This window comes from Pelodiscus sinensis, chromosome 5, assembly GCF_052426305.1.
Source record: "Pelodiscus sinensis isolate ZL-2025 chromosome 5, ASM5242630v1, whole genome shotgun sequence".
Lineage (NCBI taxonomy): Eukaryota > Metazoa > Chordata > Testudines > Trionychidae > Pelodiscus > Pelodiscus sinensis.
Window position 1 is genome coordinate 40,268,328 of NC_143056.1, and position 13,900 is coordinate 40,282,227.

Consider the following 13,900-nt stretch of genomic DNA (forward strand, 5'->3'; position numbering starts at 1 on the left):
TTGAGCTCCTTGAGTCTGTCTCCATCAGGCTTGTTTTCTAATCCTTTAATGATTCTTGTAGCTCTTCTCTGAACCCTCCCCAGTTTTTCAACATCCTTCTGGAATTGTGGGGACCAGAACTGAACACAGTATTTCAGCAGCAAGTGCACTGGTGCCAAATACAAAGGTAAAAATAGCCTCTCTAGTGCTACTCAAGATTCCACTGTTTATGCATCCCACATATCACACAGGGAGCTCATATTCAGCTGATTACCTACCATGACCATAATCTTTTTCAGATTGACTGCTTCCCAGAATAGTATCCCCCATTTTGTACATATGGCCTACATTCTTTATTTTTAGACAGGTACTTTTACATTTAGCAGTATAAAAACTCTTATTGTCTGCTAGTGTCCAGTTGAACACAGTCCAGATGACTCTGAATCAGTGACCTGTCCTCTTCAATATTTACCACTCCCCAGTTTTTGTGTCACCTGCAAAAATTATCAGTGATCATTTTATATTTTCTTCCAGGTCATTAATAAAATGTTAAATCAGTTGATAATTACCTTTTGAGACCAACCACTTAGCCAGTTTCATTCACTGATTGTGTGCCAGGTTAATTTTATACAATTCTAATTCTTTCATCAAAATGTCATGAGGTACCAAGTTAACCACCCTACAAAACTCTAAGCATCAAGTAACTTTACCAACCAACCTTGTAATCTAATCAAAAAAGATATCAGGTTAGTTTGTCAGGATATACTGATATAGAGACTATAGTCTAGTCTGAGACTGGGATCTGTAGGTCTGAGCAGACTGGGGAAACTGAAGCACAGAAGAGTGAAGTGATTTGCACCAGGCCCCAGTATCAGAACTGGGTTTTAAACTCAGGAGTTGCAGCTTTCCTGTCCCATGCTCAGACTACTCTTAAGATACTCTCAGTTGAACGTCACTCTTTGCAGGGCTTTGAGCAACTGGGGCTAGCTGAGCTAGGATACAGGGAGAAAGGAGATAAGGTAGGAGGGAGGAAATGGGCGGGCTGGTAAAGGAGACAGAGACTGGGTCTGGGAAGTGGACAAGACTGAGAGGGAGATTGGGATTCAGACAGCAGGCCTGGAGAGGGAGACTAAGACTGGCTGGGCAATGAGAAAGAAAAGCCTATGAAACCCACAGATATTGTGTATGTCTCATCTCCCCAAGTTATGGTCGTACGGAAAATGTGACATTCCTCAGGGTACAATCTAGACTGCTGAACTTCTCACAGATAGAAACATCTCTCTAAATCAATACACCCCAGAGTGTGGCCAAGCAGTGCTTGCAAGCAAGCATTCAGCAGCTAACTACCACACCATTTTGGAGCCTGAGCAAAGAACTCTTTTGGCAGTATTCAATCCCAACTGAGGCTGTGATGGACTCACTTACATGCACAACCCTGGCTTTTCCAGAGGGAAGTGCCTTTTTACATAATTTATAACCAATCTGTGGAACTCACAGTTGCAGGATATCACCACCACAAATACTGTAGCTTAGAAAGAAGCGGGAATGTGCTTAGGGGCTAATGGAAGGTACCAAGAGTAAGGAGTCCTGGGGTCTATTCTCAGCTCTGTGTCTAGTGACTGACTTGAGCACATCACTTTACCTTTCTGTGCCTCAGTTTTTTATTAGCAGCATGAGGCGTATGATGCCAATGACATAGGCAGTAAAGGTGATGTGATGATTTAGGAAGGCTTGTACAGTGCTTTGAGATACTTTAAGCAAAACTTCCAAGTGCAAAGCTATTGTCAAAAACAGAATAGCATCTGAAATGCTCCACGTAAGATAAAATTGCAAGGGCTTTCAATCCTCATTCCTCACAATATAAAAATTATCATTTTTTGCAAGGTCAAGAAGAAATACTCCTTCTCTGAGGTACACCATTAACTGTATCTTCAGAGTTACATGCCTCCATCTGAAGCATCTGGCTTTGATCAGATGGACCAACGAGCATGACAAAATCTAATCATCTAATGTCATGAATTACTTCCTTCAGGTTGAATATGTCTCTAATTTTACAATAAAGTCTAATCTAAATTAGTGCTGATATTTCATTGATTTTGCTGTAGGTTTTTCCGGAGCACAGCAATGCATGTCAGTTTATTTCCCCATGTACCTCAGCTCACATGCAGCATTTCTTCTTTCAATTGCTTCTCTGGTTTCATAGCAGAGGAATAAAAAGGATAAACAGCTTGCCCCTCATCTTACCCACAGAATCCATGACTCTGTGGGGATTTGAACCCTAAATCTTAATGGTTCCCAGCCCCTTGCTGTGCTAGGACTAAAACACAGGTGTTTTCCTTACGGCTAGGGGCTCATCTGTGAATTCCTGACCTGGAAGCAGCTGAGGAAATTCCTGCAAACCCTCTTCCAATGAAACATAATCTTAACTTTTTGTTCAATGCATGAGTGAATTGGCCAAGTAAAACTCTGGCAGACAGAGCATCCTTCTTATTCGGTGTGCTCCCACTTCCTGCCCCGAATGCATTAGGCTGAAATGTCAAAGTCACTATTAAAATTGTCTTTTGCACTGAGCCAACATATAGGAAACCCCAACAGATTTGTGGGTATTTTACATAAGGGTCTGTAATGGATAGGAGGAGTGCTGGCTAGCACCCGGTGACTAAGGGGTTAAACTCAAGTATCTAGCAAGGTTGTTAGCAGGGAACCAGAAAAACCAATGGAGATAGAGTGCTGACATTTTAATTGTATAAGTTATCTTGCCTGTTTTCTTCATGGGAGAGAGTTAAACCAGAAGTTGAGACGTAGAATGATTTAAACCCAGGCAGGATTACCATGCCTCCAAGAAGTTTGGGGCATGGAAATGGACTGAACCCAGAAGGGATCATGAGTAAATAAAGGGGAAAAGTGGATCTAGGCACAATCGGGGGTACTTTCTTAATTTGTGTGTTTTGGTTTGAACTGCTCTGTGTGAATCTATGCCTCCCCTCCCCCATTCACTATCTGAGAGTTGTTCCCAGAGATTGTCTCAGTTTTAATTTGTTTTATTTAGTTGCTCTGTACCACCTAGCAATCAAGTATGCTTTATCAAGTATATCTTTTGTTTTGTTAATAAGAGTTTTTAAGGTGATGATTTGATTCTTGTGTCCTGGGAAGGAACAGGGGTCTGTGTGTGCATGTCTGCCCTGCTTAGACTGAGCAGTCAGCTACAAGAGACAGCAGGCTTTTTATTCTCCTCTTGTTTTTCAAGCTCTTTTGTGGTAAAAGAGCTTGGGATACCCCCTGGGAGGATTCAAGTGTTCCCTCCTGTTTTTTAGGTAAATCACTTGATTGTGGCAGCTATCCCCCAAAGTCAGTAAATCTGTGACTCGGGGGAGTTTTTGTAAGCAGAGTCTTTACAGGAAAGGTATTTTTAAGGTCTCTTGCAGGTTCCCACCTTCTGCACTTGGAGTGCCAGAGTGGGGGAGCAGCCCTGATAGGGTCACTTTCAGCAAGTTTCCTATCTAGTTATGTTTATAACTTTATAAAATATCACACATTTAAGGAAGGAAACTTTGCAAAACTTTCCATGCATTTTATTGCAAAACAAGAATACTGCATTGTGACATCACCACATTCTGCACAAGCATGATGACAGCCCATCGTGGCACGGGAAGACAAGGATTTTTTCCATTATGACCGAGCCCTCTACTGGGCCACAGGGTGAGTTTCAGCAAAAAACAGCATAAAGAGATGCTGCAAAAACCCTAGAGGATCTTGACAGAATTCCTGTAACTATGATGATGTTCAGTCACATGAAGGCCTGCAATTGAAACAGCCACCCCAGAAGGTGTCCTTGCATCCTGCAGCAATGCTAAAAGGACAAACAAAGGGGTTGTTGCAGGACAATAGTCTAGCTGTGAAATGGTATAAAAGAAGAAACATAGCTCATTGAGAAATGGCTGCATCTTCGCTCAGCTTCCCCAGGGAAATATATGACACACACATAACCCCTCTTTGCATGTGAACTGAGCTCCCTATGGAAATGCATTACACATAGCCCCAACTCTCAGACACATGAAAACCAGACACTGCTTCTGATCTGAACCAAGCTTCCCTGAGGAAATACATTACATACACACACCATTTGAAAACACATTGTGGATCATCTCAAATAACAGTGCAACTCAGCCTTTTAACTGTAATAATTTATTATCCTCCCATTGTGCTCAGCTTATGATTCCAGATAGAAAAAAAATTAAAACAAATATTAAATAGTTCTGTCTGCACTGGGCAGGAATGATAGCCACCCCATGTATCCTTTAAAAAGTTTCCTTTTAACTTCAGACAATTAAAGCTATTAACACTATTCAAAGTATACAGAATAGCTGGCTCATAGCAATAAGAATTTACAGTCTCATAAAAAGGCACCAGGAAACTTCTTAAGAATGCCTACCACAAGGGAGGTCTCGAGCAATTTTTGGTGACCTCAGAGTGCAGCCATTAACTCTTGCTAGTGGCTTCCTGAAGTTTTTTCCTAAAATACTTAAGTAACTTTAGGAAAAACAAATACATGGGCACAAATACATAGGTCAAGTCATTGTAACTTATTCTTGTAGATTTTTATTGCAGACTCAATAATAAAAATAATGTACAGTTCTATAAATAGTGTGCTTTGCATGGTTTTTTTAGTTGTTGTTAAATGTTTCTTTTGCTTTCATAATTGCTTTTGTTTAGACTTACTAGCTAGTAAGTCTGTTTCTGTGACAAGTGATATCTGTATATTTGTTAACACTGCTTTGCCCCCCAATCACCGTGCAGGAGGCTATGGCCACATGAAAAGCCCCTGGCGGTGGCACATTTGAGAAACATTGGTCTAGGATATCCGTGATCTCAACACTGTCAGGAAACACTCCAGAATCTAAATGCAAGGCCAACCTAATGCTTAGCCCAAAAGATAAGCCTTGTGTTCTACCTCAAAGGACAGCAATCTGGGGTCTAGTGGGCAAGTTCCAGATCATGGGCATCTCCAGAGACAGCTGTGCCCCCTGTTTCCTGATTTGGTTTTGATAAATCGGAGAGTTCAGAGAAGAGCCACATGGATGATTTAAAGGACTGGAAAACATGCCTTAGTATGTCTATACTAGAATTAGACACCTGTGGCTAACCCAAGCCAGCTGACTCTAAATTGCAGGGCTGGAGCTGAAGGGCTGTTAAATTGCAGTGCCCCACCTCACAGCCTGAGTGTAACATCTACACCACACTTAAACGTTCCGTGAGCCCAGGTCAGCTGGCATTGGCCAGCCACCCACTTGTAACTTCTTGTAGAGCCAGAACCTCATAATGAAAGACACAAGCAGCTCAGCCTGTTAAGCTTACCAAAAAGGTGGTTAAGAAGCGACTTGATCATGAGAAACAAAAAAGGTGATAGAGGGCTCTTCAGTCTAGCAGACACATTATAACAAGATCCAATGGCTGCAAGTTAAACAGATGAATTCAGAATGGAAATAAGGTGCAAACTGTAACCATGAGGGGAATTAACCATCGTAATAACTTACCATGGTTTGTGCAGATTCTCAACCACTGGGAATTTTTAAATCAGGATTGAATGGTTTTTCTAAAAAACACAAGGCTTAGTGCAAACAGGAATCACATTCAGGGAAGTTCTATGAGTGGAACGTCAGGCTGGAACACCTTAAACTCCATTCCCGTGGTGTCCATGTCCAACCAGTTCTGAAGCAGTAGACACCAGGCTACTGCTATAGCAAACTGGACACATTATTCAAACCAACTAGCCACACTCAAAAGGCCAAATAGCATATGTGGCTAGTATGCTGAACACCACAGCTCTATGAGCTCATACCTAAGAAGAGTGTGCCCGTGTGACCCTGCTGAGAAGACTGGCATCTTCTTCCTTTCTTTATTTAGTTTGACTGTTTCTTTTTCCTCCAGTTGCAAATTGCCTATGTCTTTTGTTAAGAGCTGCTTTGTGGGCAATAGATCTTCTGTTGATCCTTTTCTCCTTTTGTTTCTGATTAAAAGGAAAGGAAGAATGGCAACTATATCCTTGACTGATTTATACTTCTATTTTGCTTCTCCTCCCCTCCTCTTTTCCTTGCGGGCTGAAATTGCCTCTACAATGTAGCTCACAACTTCTGGTGAAAAGGGGATTGACTGAACCCTGATAAAAGAGTCTCACTTGGTGGCAGAAGTGAAATGAGGTAAGTACAGGAGATGCTGCATGTAAGTGACAAATCTGGTACGGTATTAACAGCCTCTTGTGGCAACAACAAAAAGTGGCCTCCAGGAGCGAAAGAAGGGAGAAACAATCACTGCTTTTCACTGCAAGGGTAAAGTCACTTTCTTTAGGGGTTGTAGATTCGACCATACTCAGAAAACAGTGGCAGTGACTGAACCAGGAGAACACTAGGTTTTAACCCCAGAGTCCAATAAATCAAATTCCTCTGACTATGTGATCTGAGGATGGGATCCTCGAGTGAAGACTAGCAGAATGGAGGTGTGACTGTCCCACTCCTCATAGCACGGAAGGCAGAAAATCCCAGAGTCAGGGCAAAATGCTGCAACTTTGTCAAAGTGCAGCTGTGCCTGTAGAATACAAAAGCAAATATTTGAGGTGAATTTTGGGTGCCGCCTTCCAATATACTATGAGATGATAATGATACTTTGGTTTTCTGATCTCATTGGTCACTCTAGTATCTCAGAGTTCTTTACAAGCATATTTACTCTCCTTGCACTTGTTACTATCTCCATTTTACAGGAGGGAAAATTGAGGCACACAGCAGTTACAAGGCTTGCTTCAAATATCACACAGTAAGCCAGGGGGTAGAGTTAGGGAGACAACCTGGGAGTCCTTACATCTCCTCTCTAACCACTAAGCAACACTCTTTTATTGGACACCTTCAGCTGTTGCAAAGTGACTATATAAAATCCTGGCCCTATGGAGGCCAATGGCACACCCACTGGCTACGTCTAGACTGGCATGATTTTCCACAAATGCTTTTAACGGAAAACTTTTCCGTTAAAAGCATTTTTGGAAAAGAGCATCTAGATTGGCACGGATGCTTTTCCGCAAAAGCACTTTTTGCGGAAAAGTGTCCGTGGCCAATCTAGACGCACTTTTGCCAATCTAGATCGCCATTTTCGCGATCGGGGCTTTTTTGCGGAAAACAAATCTCAGCTGTCTACACTGGCCCTTTTGCGCAAAAGTTTTGCGTAAAAGGGACTTTTGCCCGAACGGGAGCAGCATAGTATTTCTGCAAAAAGCACTGATTTCTTACAGTAGGAAGTCAGTGCTTTTGCAGAAATTCAAGCAGCCAGTGTAGACAGCTGGCAAGTTTTTCCGTAAAAGTGGCTGATTTTCTGGAAAAACTGGCCAGTCTAGACACAGCCTCTGTGTTTAACTCTGCTGTAGTGCACAACTACCCCAATGCATGGAACTGCCTGATCTCACATAAGCAAGTCAAGAGTTACCTTAACATCTGCATGCCTCAGGAAATTCTTCTTGAGTGTTACCTTTGCAAATGCAAAACCAACCTCACCACCACCCCAGTTCTGCTTTTCCTTCTCCCCTTTATGAAGTGCTGAATGCCTCTCTCAAGAAAAAAATTTCTTTCCCTTTTCCTTGCCTATAATGAATGGCCTCTAACTGCAAGGGGGCACAGGAAGGAGAGCCGACTCAGTGGTGAACTAATAAAAAGTGAAAAGGCGTTCAAAGCCATCAATATCTTTGCAAAACTACCCTGACGGAAATGTGATGGCTTCTAGGCACGGGAGGGAGACTAGCACAACTCGCTGCAGCTGCAGCACCTGTCGTTTGATGGCAAAGAGGAGACATGGTGGAGGTAGAAGTGTCTTCCCTTCACAGTCACAGGGGGGAAGGAGACAGATGGCCAGGTGATGGACATGTTCACATAAAAGGATCTAGACAATGATCAAAGCACTGGGGAATATACTGCTGAAATACTGAATATTCTGTCAAGGCTGGGAAATGGACTGGATAGGTGCTACTTCTCCCCTCCCCCCCTCCAATCACTGAGATGTTAAGAGGGAGACAAGGCTTCCGGACCCTGGGCTCTGGATTCTGTGGAAGCCCCACAGTTTATAGCAAGCTGGAGACTGAGCCAGTATATGAAGAACAGTTTTTAGAAAGCCGAGGGCACCAGAATGCAACACACACAGTGAAGGTTACACACACACACACACACACACTGAAGGTTTAACCAGTTAACTTGTAAGCTTACCAGTTAAGGTTAATCTGTGGACCTGGAGCAACTCCCCACCTGCCTTGGGGGTCCTCCACAGACAGGGACTACTTCAACAGGCCGGGGATCCTCTGGCTGGGCTGAAGCAGCCTCTGCCTGCAGCAGAGGGGCTGCTCCAGCCCAGTAATGATCAAGGTGGGCTGCTCCAGCTTTCTTCCTCGTCGCCCCTTTAATTGGTTAACTGGTTAAACAATATTTTTAACTGGTTAGCCAATTAAATGGGATTTTACATCCCTAACACACACATGAGGAAGGTAGGTAGAAAGGAAGAACAAGCAAGTCAGTTATTTAGCTGCTGTTCTGACTCCTGCATCGCACAAGGCTCCAAGATTCCAGAGTACTATAGTACAAAAAGCACAACATCTATATAAAATGATAAAATGCAAATTAGTATCTGTCTACTAGTTTATTGTGTAACATTCTAGGTGGTCAGCATTTCTTAGGGAAGTAACAAGGAGCGGAGAAGCACAAGAAGTTTGAAGGTTTCATTCAAATAAACATCCGAAGCCAGAATGCTCAACCAGATCATCAGAATCTCTCCATTCTACAAATCCCACTAGAAATTCCATGAAACCAGGCAAGGAGGTCACAGAGCATGGAGGTATGTATGAAAAGTGAGACAAGTTTCCTTTTTTTCAAAAGTTTGTTTTGAGATTTTGGCTGAGGGCTCAGGTCGGTTCTTATTTTCCCCAAACCTGTTCACCCACCTTGCAAGGAAGTAAGAGGGACCAAAAACATTTCTGATAAATTAATTAGCCTTTGCATACATGCCATGCCATAAGAAGCCTGCCTTCCAGTCCGAAAGCAAGTAGCAATGCAAGTTTCCACCAAAACAGTAATGAAACCCCAGAGTTCGTGATTTCCCAGCAGAGTTTGCAAATGCCCTTTAAGCCAAGCAATGAAATACATTCTGTACATCTTTAGACTTCTTTAGATGTCTGTTGAGGGGGGTATAGCTTGTATTTTCACCCCAGTTAATAGTTCTGGGATAATATTACTTCAAGGGCTGCACAGGCAGATAGACTGGTCTTTATTAATACTGTTCAACAAACTCACTCATCAAAGAGTAGCTTGGATGCATCATATCATGAACAGTGGCTGCTGGCCTTAATGTGATAAAATTATGGTCACCAGTGGGGACAGAGGCTAGAAAATTCAGCATCAAAACCACAGGCCACCTGTCTAAGGGCTTGTATGACCTCCGTAACTTTGGTGTCTCTACAGCTTATGGCAAAGGAGAAACTCTAGTACATTCCACATAAGTAGCAGGGTTTTATATTCTCTGATGCCAGCCACAAGAAAGAGTTGTGAGAGCACAGACAGAGAGACTCTGCTCAGGTTCAGACAACTGGTCCATCTAGTCTAATGTTTAGGAACAGAATCATAGAATCAAAGAACATTAGAACTGGAAGGGACCTCAAGAGATCATCAAGTCCAGTCCCCTGCCCTCACGGCAGGACCCAGTACTGTCTGGACCAGTGTTTCTGAAAGTGTTCTGTGGAATCACTCAGAAGCACATTAACTGGCCGCCCAGGTTTGTTTATTTACCGGCGCTGCAGCCACGGAGCCTCGCGGCTCCCACTGGCTCCATTTCGTCCTTTGCAGCCAAGGGGAGCCATGGGAAACGGTGGTCCGGCCCACGCTGCTTCCCATGGCTCCCTTGGCTGCAAAGGACAAAACAGAGCCAATGGGAGCTGTGAGGCTCTGTGGCTGTGGTGCCGGTACATAAACAAACCGGGAAGGCCAGTTAATGTGTTTTTGAGAGTGATTCCACGGAACACTTTCAGAAACACTGGTCTAAAACATCCCCACCCCTGAGACATCTACTTTATCTTAAGAGAAAAAATTCTGTCTCTGCTCCAGCGGAGATGCTTCTAGGGCAGGGCTGAGGGCCCTTGATGGACAACAGGGGGAAAGACGGCCCTGCTATGGCTCTGATGTGCCTTCTCTGGCTACCAGTCTGGTGGCATATCTCCCATGGGAGTTTCATAAAACAAAATCAACATCCACTCTCTACCATGTTACCGTAAAATCGTGAGTATAATGAGCACTTTTTTTCTGACTTTTTTGGGTCAAAGTTGAGGTGCACATTATACATAGGTGTTATTTTCTAAAGTTTTATTTTGGCAGTGCCCTGGCTCGCTGCCTGCCCAGTGCTCCTTCAGGCTGCACCTGGAAACTTTCCTGCTGCAGCGCAGTGCAGGGGGGTCACCGCTCCGCCAGGCTCCCGGGCAAAGCGAGGAGCCGGTGTCACCACCAGGCTGCAGTGCCTTTGCTCACTGCCTGCCTGGTGCTCCTTCAGGCTGTGCCCAGGGTCCCCGCAGCAGGCACGAGCTCAACGAGCACCAGGGAGGGAAGAGGCTGTGCAGCCAGAACCTCCCAGGCGATACTGCAGGTAGGAGCAGTGTGTCTCTCCCTCCCGCTCTCCTGCAGCCCGTGGCCGTCTCTGGGAAGCGGGCAAGGCTGGGCTTGGTGCTGGCGTGGCGCGCAGGTAGCTGTCTGGGGTGGGGGACAGGTTTCAAACTCTGCTGCCGGCTCCCAAGGCTGCATGCGTTTCCCAGGCAAGCCTGCAGGTGGGAGCGGTGCATCCCTCCCTCCCACTCTCCTGCAGCCGGGGGGATGCCTCCAGGAAGTGGGCGAGGCTGGGCTTGGTGCTGGCGTGGCGTGCAGGCAGCTGTCTGGTGTAGGGGGGCAGGTTTCAAACTTTTCTGCCAGCTCCTCAGGCTGCACTCGTGTTTCCCGGGCAAGCCTGCAGGTGGGAGCGGTGCATCTCTCCCTCCCACTCTCCTGCAGCCCGGGGATGCCTCCAGGAAGCGAACGAGGCTGGGCTTGGTGCTGGCGGGTTGGCTTCTGGCTGCGGGACAGCCACCTGTTGGCAGAAGTTGTGGGGCTGCTAAGCTTGATGTCTTCAAACCCCAGGGCGCATTATACATAGGAGTTCAAGATTTTTTTCATGACTCTAAGATTCCAAAGTCAGGGTGCGCATTATACATAGGTGCGCATTATACTTGCAATTTTATGGTATATGCAAAACAAGTGTCCAGGCTTTCTTCCGGCCCCTCAGTGACAGCTTATGACAATGTACTTCATTCACCCGATCCTCTTTAGCTGCTGCAGATGTGATGGCTGATATGCTGCCAACTTCACCCACCCTTTCCCCAACAACAGAAACATCAAGAGACAAAAAGGTGCAACAGAAAGATGTTAGGGTAAAACCTCAACACTGGATTAGTTCAGTATTGTCTTCTATCAACCTGCTATGCACGTTTAGCAACTGCTATAGCTCACACCAAGTTCATTTTCATTTTAATATACCATACAGAAAAGCAGCCTAAATATATATTCCCAGATCTAAAGCGTATAATCTGTAAACTACAGGAAAAGGCAGATCATTTCCATTAGTTTCTTATGTAGCAAAAACCACAATTTACACCCAAAGCATATAATTATATTCAAATTCTAAAAGACAGTGTTGGAAGTACTTTAAATTCATAGTTTGGGGGAAAGTCACTCAGGGGTATATGCAGTTATGTTTTAATGTGCAAAAACAACACGCACACACAAAAAGAGAGAGCAAGAGAAGTAATTTGAGCAAACGGTGAGGGGGCCATGGTAAATTACAGACCCACACTTCCAGTGCCTGTTTGGAATTCTGAGCAGCCGGCCTTCTCTTGTAAAACGTTCTTGCTGTTCCTTTGAAAACAACAAAGATGGCAATTGTGGCTAGACTTCGTTCTGACTTCAGAACCATGGCAGAAAACACTGCCAGGCTCCGTGTCCAGAATTCAAAGGTGTCCTTCCTCTTCTTTCGACAGAGTTCGATCTTGGCTGCTATTTGAGTTGCCAGAGCACAGAAGAGTAAAAAATGGATTTTGCACATCAATATTGCTTCCCACGTAGGATCTCAAAGCACACTAATGGATGGAACTGCTCAATCCTGCTTATGACACCAGAGCATGTTATTATGGTGACAGTCATACCATTGCTTACATTGGATATTTTGATGCCACTGTAGCAGAATGATGGAACAGGAGAAAAATTTTAAAAACTTGTTGATGATGATGACTAACAATATTTCCTTTAGTAATCAGTTACAGTGGAACTGAAAAGGATGAGTAACAAGGAAAGTTAAAAAAAGACTGGCATTTTATTTTTGTAATGATAATGATTGTGTAGTTTGTGTATGTATATATATCTTCCAAAGTAGCAGAAATCTATTTTACAACCTAAAACTGATACACAAACTACAGACCAGAATCCCTTCACCTATCTTAAAACACAGAAATTTCTAGTATGGAACATAGCAACTGTCCCACAGCTCAGGGCAACACTAACAAAAAGTAGAGAAGATAGAACAAAGAAGAACCACAAGCTAACTCAATGGGAAATAAAGGCGGGGGGAACCTGACCTAATTCTAAAACAATAATGTCTGGTTCTGCAGCACCTTACATTTTTCTTCCTTGATACTGTGACCCAAAAACCCCCTAATGCCACCCACATTATCAAAGAAAATCACGTGAGATCTTAGATGAAAACATGGGTCACACTGATCATTAATATTGTGAAATGGATGTTTTGAAAATATGCTTTGAAGGAAGAATTGGCTAACAGGTTTTCTGTCAGACAAGAGAGGTTTATTCACCAGGATTTAGGGCAGGGCGAGTGGGTCCCAACCCATAGGTTGGAAAACCCTACTCTAAGCTAACACAATGAATGTGAATGTACATATGAAGCTAGCACAGAAATGTGAAATCAACAGGAAAGCAGCACACAGGAAAAATAAGCGGGGTGGGGAGGGGGTGTCGGGAAGGGAGGTATCCTGACTCAAGGTACAGACAGTGAACTTTAGAGATATAAGTAAAAGGCAAAGAAAACACCCCTTTATCCTGCACATATGAAGTAAACGGGCAGTGACTTTACATTCATGGAAACAGGATTTCAAACAGTCTTGGTTAAAAGGCTGCAGAAGACCCTGGGTAAAAGAAAAATTCTTTACACAAGTGGTTAATCTGTTTAGTCTCTAGAAAGCATGCTATGATTGGATTTTAGATGTAATAATTTGTTTCCAATATTCTCATTCGTTATCACTTGAATCTCGAATGTATGATAATAAACATTGTTGTTTTCACTATGAATCTCTTTCAGTGCTATTATATTAAACTAGGCAGATCCTGAGTTAATCTTACAAGCTGGTTTGTACATTGGTCCTTCAGAGACTGCAGATCTGTTGCTTCCGTGAGTATTCAGTGGATAAGGGCACTGGATACTACAGGGGAATACTTCAAATGCTTTGGATCAGGAACCAAGTCACTGGCTGAATGGTATGAAGGTATCAGAAGGGAGTGTTCTAACAGAATTTGCAATAGAGGAGCTGGAGGAGAAGCCAGACCTAGAACAGTAGGAAGTGCAGGTCAGAACTGGGGCATATTAGCAGAGTTGTGTGTTGGAAGCTTGACAACATTGATTTGGGATTAGTTCCTTATTTGCACAAACACTAGTTTTCACTCACCAACTAGAAAAAAAAGAAATGATCAATGTTACAACCCTTATAACGGCTTCACATAAGGTAACTATAAATAACAGGACTCATCAGAAGTGACTAAGGCCTCCAAGCTGCCACCTACAAGCTCTGGTGACTCCTTGCAGCCAGTCCTCATGAGAA

General features: G+C 43.7%; 1 protein-coding gene and 1 long non-coding RNA gene across 4 annotated transcripts in view; one reads left to right on the top strand and one right to left on the bottom strand.

Moving 5' to 3' along the window:
- Positions 1–13,900, bottom strand: part of NRXN3 (neurexin 3) — a 1,560,739-nt gene that overhangs the window by 537,775 nt on the left and 1,009,064 nt on the right. The gene's annotated exons all lie outside the window — the stretch shown is intronic.
- On the top strand, positions 6,040–12,182 carry LOC142829097 (uncharacterized). The gene is made up of 3 exons (XR_012903363.2): positions 6,040–6,176; positions 8,663–8,838; positions 12,053–12,182. It is a non-coding gene; the product is annotated as an uncharacterized LOC142829097 (long non-coding RNA).